Source organism: Anomaloglossus baeobatrachus, chromosome 7, assembly GCF_048569485.1.
Source record: "Anomaloglossus baeobatrachus isolate aAnoBae1 chromosome 7, aAnoBae1.hap1, whole genome shotgun sequence".
Lineage (NCBI taxonomy): Eukaryota > Metazoa > Chordata > Amphibia > Anura > Aromobatidae > Anomaloglossus > Anomaloglossus baeobatrachus.
Window position 1 is genome coordinate 185,407,903 of NC_134359.1, and position 20,259 is coordinate 185,428,161.

At 48.8% G+C, this 20,259-nt stretch overlaps 1 protein-coding gene across 1 annotated transcript in view; it reads left to right on the forward strand.

The window, feature by feature from the left end:
- DNAH7 (dynein axonemal heavy chain 7) overlaps positions 1 to 20,259 on the forward strand; it is an 880,767-nt gene that overhangs the window by 426,774 nt on the left and 433,734 nt on the right. The gene's annotated exons all lie outside the window — the stretch shown is intronic.

A 20,259-nucleotide genomic window follows, 5' to 3' on the forward strand; every position in this document is an offset into this window, starting at 1 on the left:
ACCTTTTGTAGGGCAAATTTACACCACAATTTTACATTTGGTATTCTGTATATATCCGATGCTATTATTCCTAGCAATACTTGTTTTCTGATCGGCCAGTGTAAAGAGGCTACCAACAAATGAGCAGAAAGCTCATTCGTTGCGTGAAATGACTTTTAACCTGGCTTAAAAATCATTGTTCTTGGAATCACAGTCCTGTTTAAACTGAACATAAATTGCCGAGACCAATAACAGTATAAGTACAAAGAAGGATCCATTACTGATCATTCTGTACACAATGGAAGTGCGATCAGCCTGTGTAAACAGTCTAGTAAATCACCAGAACAAGGTTCCCAGCAGCTTATCCCTTCTTTAAGTCTGGTCTTTAACACCAGACTTAAAATACTGCGAACATTAAAATTCTAAATCCCCTCTCTTCACGAGACTTGGCCCCCCAAATTTAGGCTATATGGAAATAAAGGAGGGAATGGATGTCTGTATGTTGAGTGCAAAACCACAGTTATTGCCCAAATCGTCTTAAATAATTAAAGCGATGACACCCAAAAAGTCGCTCTTAAGGGTGCAGCAACCAAATAAATGCTAATGTGGCGCAACCTGATAATTCACTCTAAAGTCTGTAATTATAGCAATGGCTGTAAACATTCAGTGCAGAAGTAACTGGGGCCTCATTTATGAGAATGGCTTCACAGTAAGATTGTTCTGGTTGCCTATAGCAACCAGAGTGTACTTTCAGCATTTGAAGCTGCTGAGGTAAAGTGCAAGCTGAGCTCTGATTGGTTGTATGGACAACTAGACCAGTCTGAGTGTGAGGCAGTTTTCATAACTGAGATTTAAGATCCTTCGGGACAACATTTTCAGCTTTATATATTTAGAAACCAAGCATGATTCCACAGTGGATTGCCCTGTGGGATCATATTGGGTCTCTTGTATTGATCTCACACGTTACTATGGGTCATAATACTAAGGATTATTTTTGAAAATACCGACCAAAAAACGACCATCTATTGGGCAAGTTAATCCGTTATTGAAGACACTATTATGGGAAACTCTAAAGGAGAAAATGTTTACTTTATGCATATTCCTTTGCTACCAAGCAACATGCCCTTTCATTTTTTAAACATTTGCAGTACCCAATCCGACTTGCACTCGCTATGACTATAAACAAAGCAGAAAGTTAGTCACTTAAAGTAAAAGGTATTAATTTTGGAGAGCCCATGTTTTTCATATGGTCAATACTAGGGACCAGGGGGCATTCACTGTAAGTGGAAGAAAAGCGATTCCGACAGCTAAATAGAAAAGGGTTCTTTACAGTTAGAGTAGCCAGACTTTCCAATACCCTACCACAAGAGGTAGTAATGGCAGATACTATAACAGCTTTGAAAAAAGGGCTGGATGATTTCCTCAGTACACAAAACATTGTTGGTTATAAGTGACTTAGGGACAAAATGTATACAAAAATACTTTTTTTTGCCAGCTTACCGGTATACTCTGATACCTGTGGAATACTTTTCAATCCAGGGTTTCAATCCGCAAGGAAGCAGGGCAGGAGCCGACCACACAATCCAAAGAGAACAATACAAACTCCAGCGGAGAAATCCAGGAAAAGTCCTTAGCTTCACGTAAAAAATGTTTTTCTTTATTTAGTATTCCATTAAAAATTCATAAATCCACAGGTCTGGGGCAAAAGTAGTATACATGGGGGTAGTAGCGATGTGTGCTGCCTCGGGAACAACCTGCGTCCTCAACAATCAACGATCGATTTGGTGAGTATTTTCCATCGTTAACGGCCACTCGTTGGTGTCACACGCAACGACGTCGCTAATGATGCTGGATGTGCATCACGGAATCCGTGACCCCAGCGATATATCGTTAGATACGTCGTTGCGTGTAACGGGGCCTTTAGTATCACCTTTAACATCATAGCCATTTGCCTGTACTGATTTTCCTTTGCGAATTCGTTAGTGGCTGATTATGGCTTAAACATTCTCAGAATGAGACATTCATGCAAAGGGAAATTGTTTATATATTAGTTTGCAATTTTTCTGAACTGCAAATTTATTGACACTCTGACATGGAACAAGTATGAGCACACAGAGACATTTTTTTTTTGTTTGTTTTTTAAAAAAGACATGGTGGACAGCAGTGTAAGTGGCCACTTTTTACCTTATCACCCCTGGTATCTTCAGTATTAATTTAGAAAGACAGGGTTAACAGCAGAGTGGGCAGCCTCTTTTTTCCTCAGCACCCCTGGTATCTTCAGTATTAAATCAGAAAGATGGGGGGGGGCAGCAGAGTGAGCAGCCGCTTCTTCCTTCAGCACTTCTGGTATGTTCAGTATTAGATCAGAAAGATATGGTGGACAGCAGTGTGAGTGGCCTCCTTTTACCTCAGCTCCAAGGTATCTTCAATATTAGATCATAAATACAGGGTGGACAGCAGAGTGAGCAGCTTCTTCTTGCATCAGGACTCCTGGTTTCTTCAGTATTAGATCAGAAAGACATTGTGGACAGCAGTGTGAGTGGCCTCTTCTTACCTCAGCACCCCTGGTATCTTGTCTATGCTCTTCTGGTGTTGTCAGTAATGGATCAAAAAGATGTGGTGGACAGCAGTGTGAGTGGCCTCTTACCTCAGCACTCCTGGAATTTTAGTATTAAATTAGAAAGACAGGGTGGACAGCAGTCTGAGTGGCCTCTTCTTACCTCAGCACCCCTGGTATCTACAGTATTAGATCAGAAGGATCGGGTGGACAGCATAGTGAGCAACATCTTCTTGCCTGAGCACTCCTGGTATCTTCAGTATTAGATCAGAAGGACATGGTGCATACCTCCCAACTTTTAAAGAAGGGAAAGAGGGACAAAGTTTGCGGGCAAATTTTTAGGCCACGCCCCCTAACCACACCCATTTCACAGTCACGCCCATATCCACTCCCCATCCACACCCATTCAGCATGGACACGCAGGCAGCCGGCGGGCCTCCAGCACGGGCACGCAGGCAGCCGGCGGGCCTCCAGCACGGGCACGCAGGCAGCCGGCGGGCCTCCAGCACGGGCACGCAGGCAGCCGGCGGGCCTCCAGCACGGGCATGCAGACAGCCGGCGGGCCTCCAGCACGGGCACGCAGGCAGCCGGCGGGCCTCCAGCACGGGCACGCAGGCAGCCGGCGGGCCTCCAGCACGGGCACGCAGGCAGCCGGCGGGCCTCCAGCACGGGCACGCAGGCAGCCGGCGGGCCTCCAGCACGGACACGCAGGCAGCCGGCGGGCCTCCAGCACGGACACGCAGGCAGCCGGCGTGCCTCCAGCACGGACACGCAGGCAGCCGGCGGGCCTCCAGCACGGACACGCAGGCAGCCGGCGGGCCTCCAGCACGGGCACGCAGGCAGCCGGCGGGCCTCCAGCACGGGCACGCAGGCAGCCACAGTGAGGCGGCCGGTCGCCCGCACAGTGAGGCGGCCGGTCGCCTTCACAGACAGGCGGCCGGCCGCCCGCCTTCACAGACAGGCGGCGGGCCGCCCGCACAGAGAGGCGGCCAGCCGCCCGCACAGAGAGGCGGCGGGCCGCCCGCACAATGAGGCGGCGGGCCGCCCGCACAGACAGGCGGCGGGGGCGCCCGCACAGACAGGTGGCGGGCCGCCGCACAGAGAGGCGCGGGCCGACCGCACAAAGAGGCGGCCCAAACAGAGAGGCAGCCGGTCGCCTTCACAGACAGGCGGCCGGCCGCCCTCACAGACAGGCGGCGGGGGGCGCCCGCACAGACAGGCGGCAGGGGGGCGCCCGCACAGACAGGCGGCAGGGGGGCGCCCGCACAGACAGGCGGCAGGGGGGCGCCCGCACAGACAGGCGGCAGGGGGGCGCCCGCACAGACAGGCGGCAGGGGGGCACTCGCACAGACAGGCGGCAGGGGGGCGCCCGCACAGACAGGCGGCTGGGGGGCGCCCGCACAGACAGGCGGCAGGGGGGCGCCCGCACAGACAGGCGGCAGGGGGGCGCCCGCACAGACAGGCGGCAGGGGGGCGCCCGCACAGACAGGCGGCGGCCGGGGGTGAGGGGGGAGGGAGGGAAATCAGCGCTGGGGAGATTAGTTTACTGTACCAGCAGCAGCACAGGCAGCGCTCCTCTCTATGCCACGTCTACTAGGATGGTAGGAGGGAAAAGCAGGGAGGCGGAGAGAGAGTGGGTGGGCGGAGCCCGGGAGCCGGCCGTCCCTCCCGTGGCAACGGGACAAACAACGTAAAGCGTGAAAGTCCCACTGTATCCGGGACGGTTGGGAGGTATGCAGCATGTTAGAATGTGTATATAAGATCCCACTGGTGGTGGCCGCAGCTTATAGGCCCCAAATCTGGTGACAGGTTCCCTTTAAAGTGAACCTGTCAGGTGCAATATGCACTCAGAGCCAGGAGCAGTTCTGGGTACATATTGCTAATCCCTGCCTAACCGTCCCTGTATACGCTAGCATAGATAAAGAGATCAAGAACAAATATTTTTAAAGATCTTATATCTTATGCTAATGAGCGCGGGGACTAGTCCCAAGGGCGTTACTTCACTTGGCTAGTCGGCTCGCATAGCATGTTAGCATGTTCTTACGCCCCTGTGTGAGTACTCACACGCTATGTGAGCCGACTAGCCAAGTGAAGTAACGCCCTTGGGACTAGTCCCCGCGCTAATTAGCATAAGATATAAGCTCTTTAAAAATACTTTTTCTATAGATGCCTTTATCTATGCTAGTGTATACAGGGACAGTTAGGGAGGGATTAGCAATATATACCCAGAACTGCTCCTGGCTCTGAGTGCAGATTGCACCTGATAGGTTCCCTTTAAAGGGAACCTGTCACCAGAAATTTAGCAAAAAAAAATAAAAGATTCCCCTCTGCAGCTCCTGGGCTGCATTCTGGAAAGGTTCCTGTTGCTATTGTGCCCCCTTTGAGACCTAAAAAAATACTTTATGAAGTCTTACCTTTTCGTATGCAAATCTGTTTTTATGGTCACGGGGGCGGGCTGTCTGGCGTCCGTTATTCCCCCTCCTGCCGCTGTACCTTCCTCATGTAACTGTGCCTTCCTCATGTAACTGTCCTCCTGAAGTTTTGTGCATGCCCAGTGCCACTCTCGCAGGAGTGAGCACTGTGCAAAGTGTGAACGCTTTTGAGGTGATTGCGCAGGCGCGAGATTATGGGCGGCGCTGTGATTGTCATCAGCAGCGTCATCCAAGTACCCACCCATAATCTCGTGCCCACGCTTCTCACTCTGCCTCCACCGTTATGCGCAAGCACTGTCCATATAATCCATGTTACCTATTACCGTGGGCGCGAGATTATGGGCGGCGCTGTGATTGTCATCAGCAAAGTCATCCAAGTACCCGCCCATAATCTCGTGCAAGCAGTAATAGGTAACATGGTTCATATGGCCAGCGCTTGCGCATAACGGTGGAGTCAGAGGGAAAAGTGCGGGCACGAGATTATGGGCGGGTACTTGGTTAACGCTGCTGATGACAATCACAGCGCAGCCCATAATCTCGCGCCTGCGCAATCACCTGAAAAAGCGTTCACATGCGCAAAACTTCGGGAGGACAGTTACATGAGGAAGGCGTCCTTGTGTATGTAAATGAGCAATGGGGGACTGCGTAAAGCGACAGGAGGGGGAATAACGGACGCCAGACAGCCCGCCCCCGTGACCATAAAAACACATTTGCATACAAAAAGGTAAGACTTCATAAAGTATTTTTGTAGGTCTCAAAGGGGGCACAATAACAACAGGAACCTTTCTAGAAGCAGCCCAGGAGCTGCAGAGGGGAATCTATTACTTTCATTGTGAAATTTCTGCTGACATGTTCCCTTTGGGAGCCAGGATAAAGCAGAGCTGAACCTGTTGAGAAGCTAGGACCCAGCAGCTCCACAGGCAGGAGACCACTGATCGGTAAGCTAATAGAAGTCTGCAGATGTCACTCTGCTGCATAGGTTATTACTGGCCAGTGCTATCTGCAGGAGAGAGAAGTGCTGGTTGCACGGTCTCCTTCCTCAGCTTCCTGACTCCCTGTGTGTCTCCAGCAGTGAGAAGCCGCACACGGGGAATCAGAGAACAGCTGCAGGGAAACGCAGGCTTCGGGACTGGGGATGTCCGCTCTGGGGGAGGGGGGGGTCGGCTCTGGTGCAGGGGGGGGGGCGGCTCTGCTGCAGGGGGGGGTCGCTCTGCTGCAGGGGGTGATTCATACCTCAGCAGCAGTCACAGGAGTTTCAAGGTGCGCGCTCGACTCTGTAATGAATAGAAGGGAGAAACAGCGAGGCGGGGCTACAGTGGGTGGGCGGGACAAACAGCCTCACGGGCGGGACTCGGGATCAAAAGCTCAAAAGAGGGACTGTCCCGCTGTATCCGGGACGGTTGGGAGGTATGCAGCAGTTCATGTGACCTCATCTTACCTTAGCACCCCTGATATCTGCAGGATTTCATCAGAAACACAGGGTGGACAGCAGAGTGAACAGCCTCATATTCCCTGAGCACTCCTGGTATCTCCAGTATTACATCAGAAAGACATGGTGGACAGCGGTGTGAGTGGCCTCTTCTTACCTTAGCATCCCTGGTATCTTCAGTATTAGATCAAAAAGACAGCGAGGACAGCAGTGCAAACAGCTTCTTCTTAAGGCCCCGTCACACTAAGCAACATCGCTGCTAACGAACAACTTTTGTGACGTTGCTAGCGATGTTGCTGTGTGTGACATCCAGCAACAACCTGGCCCCTGCTGTAAGGTCGTTGGTTGTTGCTGAATGTCCTGGGCCATTTTTTAGTTGTTGCTCTCCCGCTGTGAAGCACAGATCGCTGTGTGTGACAGTGAGACAGCAACAACTAAATGTGCAGGCAGCAGGAGCCGGCTTCTGCGGAGGCTGGTATCCACAGTAAACATCGGGTAACCAAGAAGCCCTGTCCTTGGTTACCCGATATTTACCTTCGATACCAGCCTCCGCCGCTCTCACTGTCAGTGCCGGCTCCTGCTCTGTGCACATGTAGCTGCAGGACACATCGGGTTAATTAACCCGATGTGTGCTGTAACTAGGAGAGCAAGGAGCCAGCGCTAAGCATTGTGCGCTGCTCCCTGCTCTGTGCACATTTAGCTGCAGCATACATCGGGTAATTAACCCGATGTGTGCTGTAACTAGGAGAGCAAGGAGCCAGCGCTCAGTGTGCGCTGCTCCCTGCTCTCTGCACGTGTAGCTCCGTGCGGTGGTAACCAAGGTAAATATCGGGTTGGTTACCGATATTTACCTTAGTTACCAAGCGCAGCATCTTCCACGTGGCGCTGGGGGCTTGTCACTGGTTGCTGGTGAGCTCACCAGCAACTCGTGTAGCCACGCTCCAGCGATCCCTGCCAGGTCAGGTTGCTGGTGGGATCGCTGGAGCGTCGCAGTGTGACATCTCACCAGCAACCTCCTAGCAACTTACCAGCGATCCCTATCGTTGTTGGGATCGCTGGTAAGTTGCTTAGTGTGACGGTACCTTTACCTTAGCACCTCTATTATCTCCCATGTTATCTGAGGAAATCTAATGGGAACACATCTTCCTATACATGAAGGGGGCAAATTTTTGAAGTGCATATGCTCAAAGGAACCTGTCCTCATTATTGCAGATAGGCTTCTGTCAGTATAGTAAGATGGGTGCCATTTTAATTTGCTATTGAGAAGATCTTGTTGAAGCATTGTGATTTGATAATTGCAGTGATATATTCAATGCTCCATATCTCACCATCCACCACAGCTTTGAATGTGAGACTACCACCATTTTATAGACTATCATCTTGGCTAAAAATGTCTTTCTGTATACTACAAATTACAACCTGTTCTCACATTCAGGGTCGGACTGGGGTGTGAGGGGCCTGCCAGGAAAATTGCCTCTAGGGGCCCACACTATAGCTACCATAAACGTTTTTATTAGTTGATCATTTTCGGCTTCTCTCAGTATAACATGCGCCTTTTAGCAAACTCTACAGTGCGCATAGAGACCTGTCCTGTGCCTGCAGATAGCGCAGGATTTCTTGTAGCCTCTTATTTATTGTAGTTAATAATGGAATCTGTTATTTACAGTCAGTCGCAGTTTTTCTTACACACTGACATTCCTTGTCCTAGGAAAACCACCGAGTCCATCAGCCAAATAATATTCAAAGAGAAGCAGAACGTTATCCAGCATCTTCACATGGAAACATTTACTAACATTAATCCCCCTCTGCCGCCATCTATCTGGGAAATCCCCTATAAGGGTGCATGCCCAGCCGTCCACGATCAGTGTTTGCAGCATGTTGGCTGTAGCATGGTTCAGCTGCATCCAAAACACTGCGTTGTAAGTACAAGCACAGTGGAGGGATTTCTAGAAATCCCGTGCCCAATGTGATTTTTTTTCCGCAGCAAACACTGACCTGCGGATCTTCTTTCTAGACCGCAGCATGTCAATTGTTTGCTGCGTAATCGCATGCTCCTCCATATGGTGAACACAAGCGAGAGACCGCAGCGCACTGAAGCCTGATTGTGGGTACTGACAGCTGCGGTCTCCTGCGGAGGAGACGCGCGGCCCCACAGGTCAGGACCCGCTCCATGCAGAAGACAGTGAGTCCTGATCGAGGGCACATACCCTAAGAGTCAGTATGTGGTGGTGTGAAGCATTACCACCCAATACACTTTACCATTTGGAGACTCTGGTGAATATTTGTCTTCACTATGGTTTCAAAACTAGTGTTACATGTTGGATAAACCCTTCTCTAGTCCTGTGTATTCTGACAATACTGCTCTATAGACAGAGCAGGCTTCTTTTTTTTTACATATACAGTATTTATAGTGAAGCTCCTCCTGTACTATCATCATATATAGAGGCCCCCTGAAGAGTAATTAAATATAGCCTAAGATATTAACACTGACACTGGGGGTACAGGATAATGACACTGACACTGGGGGTACAGGATAATGACACTGACACTGGGGGTACAGGATAATGACACTGACACTGGAGGTACAGGATAATGACACTGACACTGGGGGTACAGGATAATGACACTGACACTGGGGGTACAGGATAATAACACTGACACTGGGGTTGCAGGATAATGACACTGGGGGTACAGGATAATGACACTGACACTGGGGGTACAGGATAATGACACTGGGGGTACAGGATAATGACACTGACACTGGGGGTACAGGATAATAACACTGGGGGTACAGGATAATGACACTGACACTGGGGGTACAGGATAATGACACTGACACTGGGGATAGCAATGGGCCCTCCAGCCTTGTGTCCTGTAGCAATGGGCCCCCCAGCCTTGTGTCCTGTAGCAATGGGCCCCCCAGCCTTGTGTCCTGTAGCAATGGGCCCCCCAGCCTTGTGTACTGTAGCAATGGGCCCCCCAGCCTTGTGTACTGTAGCAATGGGCCCCCCAGCCTTGTGTCCTGTAGCAATGGGCCCCCCAGCCTTGTGTCCTGTAGCAATGGGCCCCCCAGACTTGTGTACTGTAGCAATGGACCCCCAGCCTTGTGTACTGTAGCAATGGGTCCCCCAGCCTTGTGTACTCTAGCAATGGGCCCCCCAGCCTTGTGTACTGTAGCAATGGGCCCCCCAGCCTTGTGTACTGTAGCAATGGGCCTCTCTTCCTGTCCCCCATTATGCCATTGTTCACACACACACACACACACACACACACACACACACACACGTTCTCACCTGTCCTCCGTTCCTGTGCTGTCCTTACCTTACCAGTCCGCAGGCTCATGGACCCCTCCATGATCTCGTCCGGTGCACGGAGCCGTCGCCGCAGGATGCCATCATGGCTTTACTGCAGTTAAATGCTTTGTGGCGCCGTAAAGCATTTAACTGCAGTAAAGCAATGAAGTCAGCCTGCAGCGGCGGCTCCATGCACTGGACGGGTCACTGAGGGGGTCTGTGGCTTGTGGTCTGGAGTACCGTGGGAACAGAGGAGAACAGGTGAGAATGATTACTTTTTTTTTCTTTGGCTCCTTCTGAGCGCTTACCTCTCCTCTGAAGCCCTGCGCGTCCTCTCCTCTGCTGCTCCGGCGGCGGCAGTGTGATGACGGCCGCTGTGTCGGTGCGGGGCTGAGCAGCTCCTCCGCCTCCTGTCACCGGACGCACTGTTCACATGTATGCGCGTCTGAAGGATGCACGTATATTTGAATAGTGCGCGGTGCAGGACCTACGGTGAGTCACATGACTGTCTGTGATTTCACCACAGGTCCTTCTGCACCCGCAAAAACTGCAGCGATAGTACAGAACTTGTGCTATCGCTGCAGTTTGTAATTGAAAGGCTGGGGGGCCCTCAGAGCGTGGGAGGGGTGGCCCATCAGAGCGTGGGGGCCCTGCCCAGTCTGCCGCACACAACGCCGGCCGTGAAAAACCGGCGGCCCCGCGGCGCTGTACACAGCTCCGCACTAATTAAGGCACGTGGGGCCCACTGAGGGCCTGAGGCCTACCGGGGGATTCCCCGTTACCCCGGCGGGCCAGACCGAGCCAGCTCACATTCCCTAATAGCTCAGTGTGTTATTACGTTGATTCCCAAGCAAAAGGTCAGTTCAAAGGCAGCTAACTAAACTACTACAAGGAATGGAAGGCCTCACATATGATGAGAGGTTGAAAAAGTTAGACATGTTTAGCTTAGAAAAAAAACGTCTCAGAGGAGATCTCATTTGTATGTATAAATACATGTGTGGTCAATATAAAGGACTGGCACATGACTTATTTCTTCCAAAGACAGTACTAAGGACGAGGGGGCATACACTGTGAATGGAAAAAAAGCGATTCCGGCAGCTAAATACAGGTAGAGCAGTCAGACTGTGGAATGCTCTACCACAAGAGGTAGTAATGGCAGACACTATAACAACTTTTAAAAAAGGGCTGGATGATTTCCTCACTACACACAGCATTGTTGGTTATAAATGACTTCGGGACAAAATGTAGAACTAGTGGAGGAAGGTTGAACTAGATGGACTTAGGTCTTTTTTAAACCTATGTAACTATGTAACTATGTCACTGGTTCAGATTGAGGCGTAGCCGTGAAGATTTCCCAAGAAAATAGAAACAGCATTATCAAGCTCATCGATAGCGATCTCTGTGTCAAGAAAATTTCCAAACTGCATCATGTGAGTACAATGACAGTTGTAAGAATAAAATATTAAGTCTATCAATCTATTCGAAAGCCAAGAGGTGGATGTCCAGGTAAAATATCGAAGTCAACAAGTCGGTTCATCACAAGGTTTATTAGTTCCGGTGCAACAAATACAGCAGTAGAAGTGGCTCTTATGTTTTGTAATAGTGAGATCATAGATATCCATGCAAGTGTGCCACCCCTGTGCCAGCAGCCTGCGCTGCTCGGATCCGGGGCCTACGGTACGGCTCGAGAGGTTCCCCGGACCCGGGGGTCTCGCGATCACTCCGAATAAAAGGGGGACATATTTGTTCGGGATTGATTGTAGAATGTCTGTGACGCCACCCACGGTGTGTGGTGAAGTGGGACACCACCGCTGCTGTTATGGGATACCCTGGGAGATGTCATGGCAGCCGGATGTTAACCCCTCCATGGGTAGGGATGGTTGCCCCGGGACCAAGTGTCTCTGTGCAGGGTATGGCGATGGCAGGGGCTTGCACGCCCAGATGGACCAGAGGATAGTTGGTTACTCACAATTGAATTAATCACACAAGTCTTTTGCGAAACCAAGGTGCTGGTGGCCGGCCGCCGCGGCCGGTTGTACTCTGGTCTGCCCACCCGGGCCGGTGGTCGCTGTCCTTTCCTCTGCACTGTTTTTGTGTATTGTAGGCTGCCTGGTTTGGAACTCAGGAGTACGCTTCCGGCCTTCTGTGTGCCTAAGGAGCCGTGCCCGCTGACGCTGACCCGTGGGATCTATGGGCCCTGGCGGTTGCCCTATCCCTCTCTGTGGGTGGTTGTATCCTTTTGGGACTTTGGTTGGGACAGGAACTGTAATCCTGCCCTCAATCGGTTAATTAGCTAGGCCGCTGGTTTCGGTCCTGGCTTTAGGGTCCGAGTACCCCCTCTGTGCACGGTTTCCGGTCGGGTCTCCGGTGTCGGTACCGGTGGGCTCCAATCCTTCTCCGGTCCTCCTCGGATCTGCCGAGCTGTCTTCCCGTCTCCTGCTGACAAAGACCACCGTCTGCCACCTAGCCAAGGTACCAGGGCTCCGACCCTGGTACCGTTCAACTTGAACTTCCTCTGCTGGAGCTACACCTAGCTCCAGCCCACACTCCTCTCCACTTGAACTGCAACTCGAACTGTTTGCTTAACTGACTGTTTTTCCCGCCCCGGGCTGTCTAGACCCTCAGGTGGGCGGTCCTTAACCGCTTGGTCTCTCCCACTTGTGAGCCTGTCTTGCCCTAAGAGGGAGTGACTAGGGTTTTAGGTCGGCTGAATGTCACCTAGGTGAGGGAAGGTGTTATGCGGGGGCCTATGTGTGACTACCTGGTTTTGCCAGGGCGTCACATTCCCCCTTGGTTTAATACAGACTGTCCGCGGGCTGTCCGACCACCAACATTTATTTAACAGGAACTGTAGAAAAAGGTAGAAAACATAATTACAATTATAATAACATATGTACATCGAAGTATATTCTCATTTTTCCCTTATGGGAGGCACTTATCTTAAACGTTACGCATGCAAATTGGGGCGGGACGGACCGGGTCATTCTCACCTCACCCACCCTAAACAACCTAGCCCTGATGCCACCTCTAAAACACAGGTTGGCACCCCTTGCCCAAGTCCAGGTTAGGACCGGGTGTTGCCCGTACGGGCCGAGTAAAAAGTTCCTTACCCGGCAGTCCTTTTCAAGGGCCCCACGTCTAGGGGACCCCTTACCCGAAGGGTAGTCACCGGCTCTGGTGGTGACTGGGCCATGGCCGACTCTACCGCAGGCCCTTCCTCCAATCAGCCTCTCCAGAGACTGCGGCAGGTGAGAAGGTTGGTCAGGGATTATTTACAAGGCCCAAAAGTTTTTGAGTTGGCTTTCCAGTCCAAAGCCACGGTCCATGAACTGTAAACGGGACTTTAACTGTAAACGGTACCAACGGGGACTTGCATAACTGGGGTAGCCGGGATTTTGCTACCTTAACATTCAATCAGGTGAAGATGGCGGAGAGGGGTGGGTGTGCAGCTCGGCACCGATTTTCACCCACTTCTTCACATCAAGGGCAAACCACCCCCTCTCGCCGCAGTGCCGGGTATACGAGACCAACTCTCCGGGCTCCAGGTCTCGGTCTGGGTGGCCAACGGGCAGATGAGGGGCCACATCCCTCCAGGACACAAAGATCTCGGCCTCGAGGCCCGGCTCATATATGAAACCCCAGCCTCTCTGGGCGTTGAAGTGCCGGACCTGGCCTTGGTGTGTCGGGCCCCGCACCCAGAAAGTGGCATTTCGGAGATGGTCTTTTCCCGTGTACGTCCGGGACAGTACCTCCGCCTTTCTCTTCTCCCTTGGCCGCTATCTCTTTGTTCAGCTGGCGCTACTGCCGTTCCCAATGCAGAGCACTTGCTTCATGTTCGGCTTCCACCTGCGTGGGGGCTGGGCCCAGACAGACTCTCTCCGTGCCGGCTACGACCGGCACCACTGGCAATGGAGGGTTCCGCTGTGTCATGGCCCTCTGCTGCCCCGCAGGTGCATCCCTGCTGTGCCTCAGCCAAGGAAGGAAGCTTGGGAGCGGTCAGCATCTCTGGCGGCACTGACTTCCGGTCGGGGGCTGTCTCTGCTGCGGCCGAGCGGACTGCCGGGGCCGTCGTCATCGCGGGCGCTGCCTTCTCCGGGACCTGGGTGATGTCATCAGGGTTGCGGCCTGGCTCAGGACCGGATGGGTCATTTGCCAGGACGCGGTCTGGCTTGGAGCTGGTGCAGGTGCTGGATCAGTCCCTTATGCGGCTGGTTAGTTTCATTTTATGGCCTCGGGGTTTACCTTCTGGCCGTGTTCCCAGGGGGCAGGGCCTCAGCTTTGCGCCCTTTCTCGGGGGAGAAGACGCTGGGCTGCAGTTTTTCGCACCTAAAAATGGCGGCAAAAATGGTGACTTCTGAAAATTTCTCAACAAATCACCGCTGACTGTCCAATTCAAGGCGCACTTCCACCAGGTAGGTAGATGGGTTTGGATCCTGTTTGTGACGCCAGGTTTCTGGGTGTGCCACCCCCGTGCCAGCAGCCAGCACTGCTCGAATCCGGGGCCTACGGTACGGCTCGAGGGGTTCCCCTGACCCAGGGGTCGCGCGGACACTCCGAATAAAATGGGGACGCATTTGTGCGGGATTGATTGTAGAATGTCTGTGACGCCCCCCACGGTGTGTAGTGAAATGGGACACCACCGCTGCTGTTATGGGATACCCGGGGAAGATGTAATGGCAGCCGGATGTTAACCCCTCCGTGGGTAGGGATGGTTGCCCCGGGGCCCAGTGTCTCTGTGCTGGGTATGGCGATAGCAGGGGCTTGCACGCCCAGATGGACCAGGGGATAGTTGGTTACTTACAATTGAATGAATCACACGAGTCTTTTGGGAAACCAAAGTGCTAGTGGCCGGCTGCCACGGCCGATTGTACTCTGGTCCGCCCACCCAGGCTGGTGGTTGCTGTCCTTTGCTCTGCACTGTTTTTGTGTATTGTGGGTTGCCTTGTTTGGAACTCAGGAGTCCACTCCCGGCTTTCTGTGTGCCTAAGGAGCCGTGCCCGCTGATGCTGACCCATGGGATCTATGGGCCCTGGCGGTTGCCCTATCCCTCTTTGTGGGTGGTTGTCTGTTTTTGTGACTTTGGTTGGGACAGGACCTGTAATCCTGCCCTCAATCGGTTAATTAGCTAGGCCACTGGTTTCGGTCCTGGCTTCAGGGTCCGAGTACCCCCTCTGTGCACGGTTTCCGGTCGGGTCTCCGGTGTCGGTACCGCTGGGCTCCAACCCTTCTCCGGTCCTCCTCGGATCTGCCGAGCCATCTTCCCGTCTCCTGCTGACGGAGACCACCGTCTGCCACCTAGCCAAGGTACCAGGGCTCCGACCCTGGCACCGTTCAACTTGAACTTCCTCTGCTGGAGCTACACGTAGCTCCAGCCCACACTCCTCCTCACTTGAACTACAACTCGAACTGTTTGCTTAACTGACTGTTTTTCCCGCCCCGGGCTGTCTAGACCCCTAGGTGGGCGCTCTCTAACTGTCTGGTCCCGCCCACTGGTGTGCCTGTTTTGCCCTAAGGAGGGAATGACTAGGGTTTCAGGTCGGCTGAATGTCACCTAGGTGAGGGAAGGTATTATGCGGGGGCCTATGTGTGACTACCTGGTTTTGCCAGGACGTCACACAAGCACTGTCCAGTGCATGTTATACAAGTCTGAAATGGTGGCCCGAAAAAAGGTGAAGAAGCCTCACCTTCAATATCATCATATGAAGCGTTGGTTTGAGTTTGCAAAGAAGTACGAAAAGTGGACAGTAGAAGATTGGTGATTTGGAGCAATGAGATGAAAGTCAATAGACTAGGCTCTGATGGGTGCAAATGATTCAGGAAGAAACAAGGGAAAAGGGTGCTAACAGATTGAGAAATTGAAGAAACTGTCAAGTTTGATATAGAAAGACTGATGATATTGGGTTGTTTCACAGCCACAAGCGTTGGATACTTCACCAGAATCGATGGTGATCTTAATGCTCAGCTATATGTGAGTATCCTACAAGACAAGTTACTACGTACACCTGAGTACTATGGGTACGAAAAGGACGACAAAGTGTTCCAGCAGGACAACAACCCCAAGCATACGACTGGCAAAGAAATGGTTCAATGACAATGATGTAGAGTTGCTAGATTGGCCCTCAGTCTCCATACCTCAACTAAATCAAACACTTGTGAATAGAGTTAAAGAAAAAGCTGTCTACATACCCAAGGGAGTAGACCAGTATGCACCAACATTGGGAATGTATAGAAAAGACCTGGGATCAGATTTCGATTGAGACAAGATTGAATCTGTTCGAGAGCATGCCCAGAAGGATTCAGGCAGTGTTAAAAGCCAAACGTGGATTTAGAAAACACTAACAAAATAATAAAAATTTAAATTTAGATTTTTAGGAGCAAAACAGTAACAATGCAGTGACATGACAAGAATCTGTATAACTAATCATATGCTAAACAGTTGCCAGTCAAATTTATGTATGTGGTAGCCAATATGATTGTCTATAAAAGGAAGGTAGTCTCATGCTCAAAGCTGTAGTGGATGGATATGGAGCCTGGAAGTCAAAAGTTCAAAACATTGTTACCCTTTTGCTTGTCAGTGTAAAATGAACCTGTCATATAAAAAAATACTATTAACCTGCAGATATGGGTGTTAATCTGCCAGTTAATACAGTTAATAGTGTTCTAAAATTCCCCAGCTGGTGCACTGAAAGCCTGACTGTATCGCCGTCCCAGCACAGACTGAGAACCAACTCTACAGTGCATCAGTACAGAGTCGGCTGTCAGACAGTGCTGGGGCTACTGCCCACTATGTACTGAGTGGTGACTGAAGCCACATCTTTATGACTGAAAGCCCGAGGCTTCCAGCAGGAGAAAACGTTAATTTCCTCTTGACAGCCAGGCTTTCCGCACAGTGGCCAGGCAGTTATACACAGCATTTAGTCTGCAGATTAACCCCATATCTGCTGGTTAATAATGTTTTTTTTCATGACCGTTTCCCATTAAGTGTTTTTAGAATAACTTCCTACTAAAGAGGTATTGTTAGATACCAAGTATAGAGGACTTAAAAGATACCAGTGAGTACATTAATGTGTAATACTAGCCTCAATGTGATATAGCAGGGCATATAAATGAAAACGAATGCATGCGTGCTTCTGTATTGTACTAGATTATGCACATGGTAATGGTACATTTCTTGTTTTACATCCATACTACTTATAAAGATGGATTAGTTGTGCTGTCTCAGCTGTGTGTTAAATCACATTATCTTTCCATTTCTTTTTTATTATGGCTTCATATTGTTTATCATTTCTAACCATTTAAGGAAAAAACTGTTCTCTAGATTCATCAATGGCAATTTAACTCATTCATCTTTCAGGCAGCATCGAGCAATGAAATGTTTGTTTGAGCAATAACGCCCCAATGATCTCCCTCACAATCATCTGAGTAGTCCCCGGTGCCTCATGTCATTGTAAATGCTTATCTTTTTCTGTTTTAATTAGAGTAGTTGTAAAAATTCAATCAATCATATTGTTATTGTTAGACATATAACATTCCCTGTGTGGGTTTTTATGTTTCTATCTTAAATAAGTTTACTGCTACCGGGAATTCCCTCTACCAGGCAAGTAGTTATACTGACATGATTAGATCTGATTTCTTACAGTAGCGCTAATAATTTGTGTAACAGTAACTGTAAAAGATTAACTGATGATTTTGTGTTTAGAAAGTGTAAATAAACATATTATAGAAACAAATCCATTCTTGTTAACCTATTCATGGTAATAAACTATTATGGCCCAGTCCATAATTTAGCACCATTTATACTGTGCCCCTATCTTTATTTGTTTTTGTTTTTTTGCTTTGATTACAATGTCTCATTGTATATAGCCAAAACTGAATAATGTGTTGCTCCATTACTAGGAGTGGGCTTCTCACTATTTCCATTACTACAGTAAATAAATAATTTATAGTTAAGAAAAAACAAGTTTTACAGAAGGAATTATTAAATGTAAAATCATCAAAAATGTAAAACTTATCTTCACATAGTGTTTATATGTGATTTATATTTTCTGTATCGCACCATGAAATGGCTGTAATTTCCATAATACTAATCACCTTACTTGGTATTCTTGCTCTGAAAATTTGTAGTTGTGCAATAGTTTAGCGAATTTTGGTGTTTTAAGCAAGTTTGGGCAAGATCTGCTCACTTGCTTAGAAAGAGCGTGACCAATGCCATCCGAAAAAAATAATAATTATTTTCACTACAGAAGTTGTGTAAATTACGACAGAAGTGTAATTAATTCCCTGATTGTAGTTAATTTCTTGTCATGGCACACAGCAGCAAAAGGATGTGCCAAATTCATTAAGAGGCATACATCTCTTAAAGCACCACTCTAGCGATTTTTGTTTTTTTCACCTCTGGAGTGGCACTTTAAATCTAAGTTCCCTGCCCCCCAGCATCTTCACCTTTTTTGGCATTGATTCAAGCCTGCAATGCCATCTTGTGACCGTAATTTCTGACTGGCCAGAATTGAGAAGTTACATCTCAAGCTCTCAATAAAATGTATGAGAGCCAGAAGGAGGCCAGAATGTGACCAGAATGAGGCCAGAACAAAACCAGAATGAGACCAGAGCGAGGCCAGAATGAAACCAGAATGAGACTAGAGAAAGGCCAGTACAAGATCATAATGAGACCAGAGCAAGGCCAGAACGAGACTAGAATGAGACCAGAGCGAGGCCAGAACGAGACCAGTATGAGACCAGAGCAAGGCCAGAACGAGACCAGTATGAGACCAGAGCAATGCCAGAACAAGACCAGAATAAGGTCAGAACGAAACCAGAATGAGACCAGAGTAAGACCAGAACGAGGCCAGAATGAGGCTCTATAGGGATGTATTGAGTTGTGATCTTTGGCTCACTACATGAAACACTGGAGCTTCTAGCAGAACACAAACTGCAGAAGTGTGACCAGAGTGATGCAGATAACAGATGAAGATGCCAGAGGGTGGGTATAAGACGGGACAGATTGAAAGCACCACACCACAATGAAATAAAAGAAAATACAACCCCCGCTGCAGTGGGGCTTTAATGAATTTGGCACTTCTTTCTCTATTGCACTCCTTATCAATATTGGCATGCAACATTCCACTTTTGATGAAAAGGCATTACTTGTTAGTTTCAATGCAAACAGCAAGGGATTTAAAAAATAACAAAAAAAATCCTAAATGTAGCTGTTATATCTAACTATATGATGTGTTTTCTTGTCCTAAAGCCAAAAATTCTTTAGAATGTTAAATATGAAAACAGATCTGCCACCTGGTTGTACATTATTACTTAGATCTTAAACTTGATGGGGCTGGTGGATTTACTTTAAATTCATGTCTTTATAACTGTACATCCTTGTTAAAGTTTACCTCTCTTTGGTTACAAAATGTTCATCAAAATAATAGCCTTAAAATCATTCCAAATTATCATACAATTATTGTACAACATCTCTGACATGGATTTTCAAAGTAAGTACATCAGCCTCATTCAGTCTCCTGGATGACATGGTGACATATCTGCTTTGGTGCCTAGAATCTCCCCATTTGTGGCTACACATAGATAAGAACAGGCAAATACAGATATCTTTGGCAGTAATCAGCACAATAACTATGTAGAATCTTGTTTTATTTTCATATTAATGCATCAGTTTAATTACTAAATTATTCATGTATTTTTTCTTGTTTTTTTGCTGCTTTGCCCATGATATCTGCATAGTTTTCTGCTGATACAGAGATTATTTATAGTTGCCATAGCAGACAAGTTGTGCTATCAATAAAACATGGCTCATCACCTTTATCTTGGCAGTAATTTATCCAGTTAGAGGAGATGCTGAAGGTTATAGTGTTACAATGCAAAATATTACCGGCGTGCAGCTATGATCTCTGCAGACCTACCAGTCTTTTTCTGTTAATATTGCTGCTGTAGAATGACACTATCAGATTAGATTTTATTTCGATTGATGTAATGTGGAGACTAACCACAAAACTTATGGAAAAATGTCTCTATGGTACCAATTTTATGCAAATGAAAGCTTACATCCTTAACCCGATGACTGCATAACTCGCACGTTATCGGTCTCTGACTCTTCAGCATTTCTACAATGGAAGGAAAATGTAGATTTTCTCCTGAAACAAGAGAACACTTTTCCAAATATCGTAACCACTATTTCAGTTTTCAAAGAATGTTTGATTTCCTCTGCGAAGGAAGGAAAATATGTTACAAGCTTTTTCTTTACCAAATAAACAATGTTACTTAAAGGGAATCGGTCATCAGGTTTTAGCTGTCATCTGACAGTACCCATATTCCAGCAATGCATCAGTTTGTAAGTGTTTAAAGGGAACCTGTAAGGTCCCCTCTGCCCTCCAATCAACAGCATTCATAGCTGTGTGGCAAAAGTCCCTCCATAATCATCCCTGTATAACACTATTCACTAATATTGTTCCTATGCTAATTAGGGCCTTGACTAGTTGATGGGGCATTATTTCCCATGTCTAGTCAGCCCTCTTTTCATGTTATTATGCCCCTGTGCATGTGATAAGATTTCTGCAC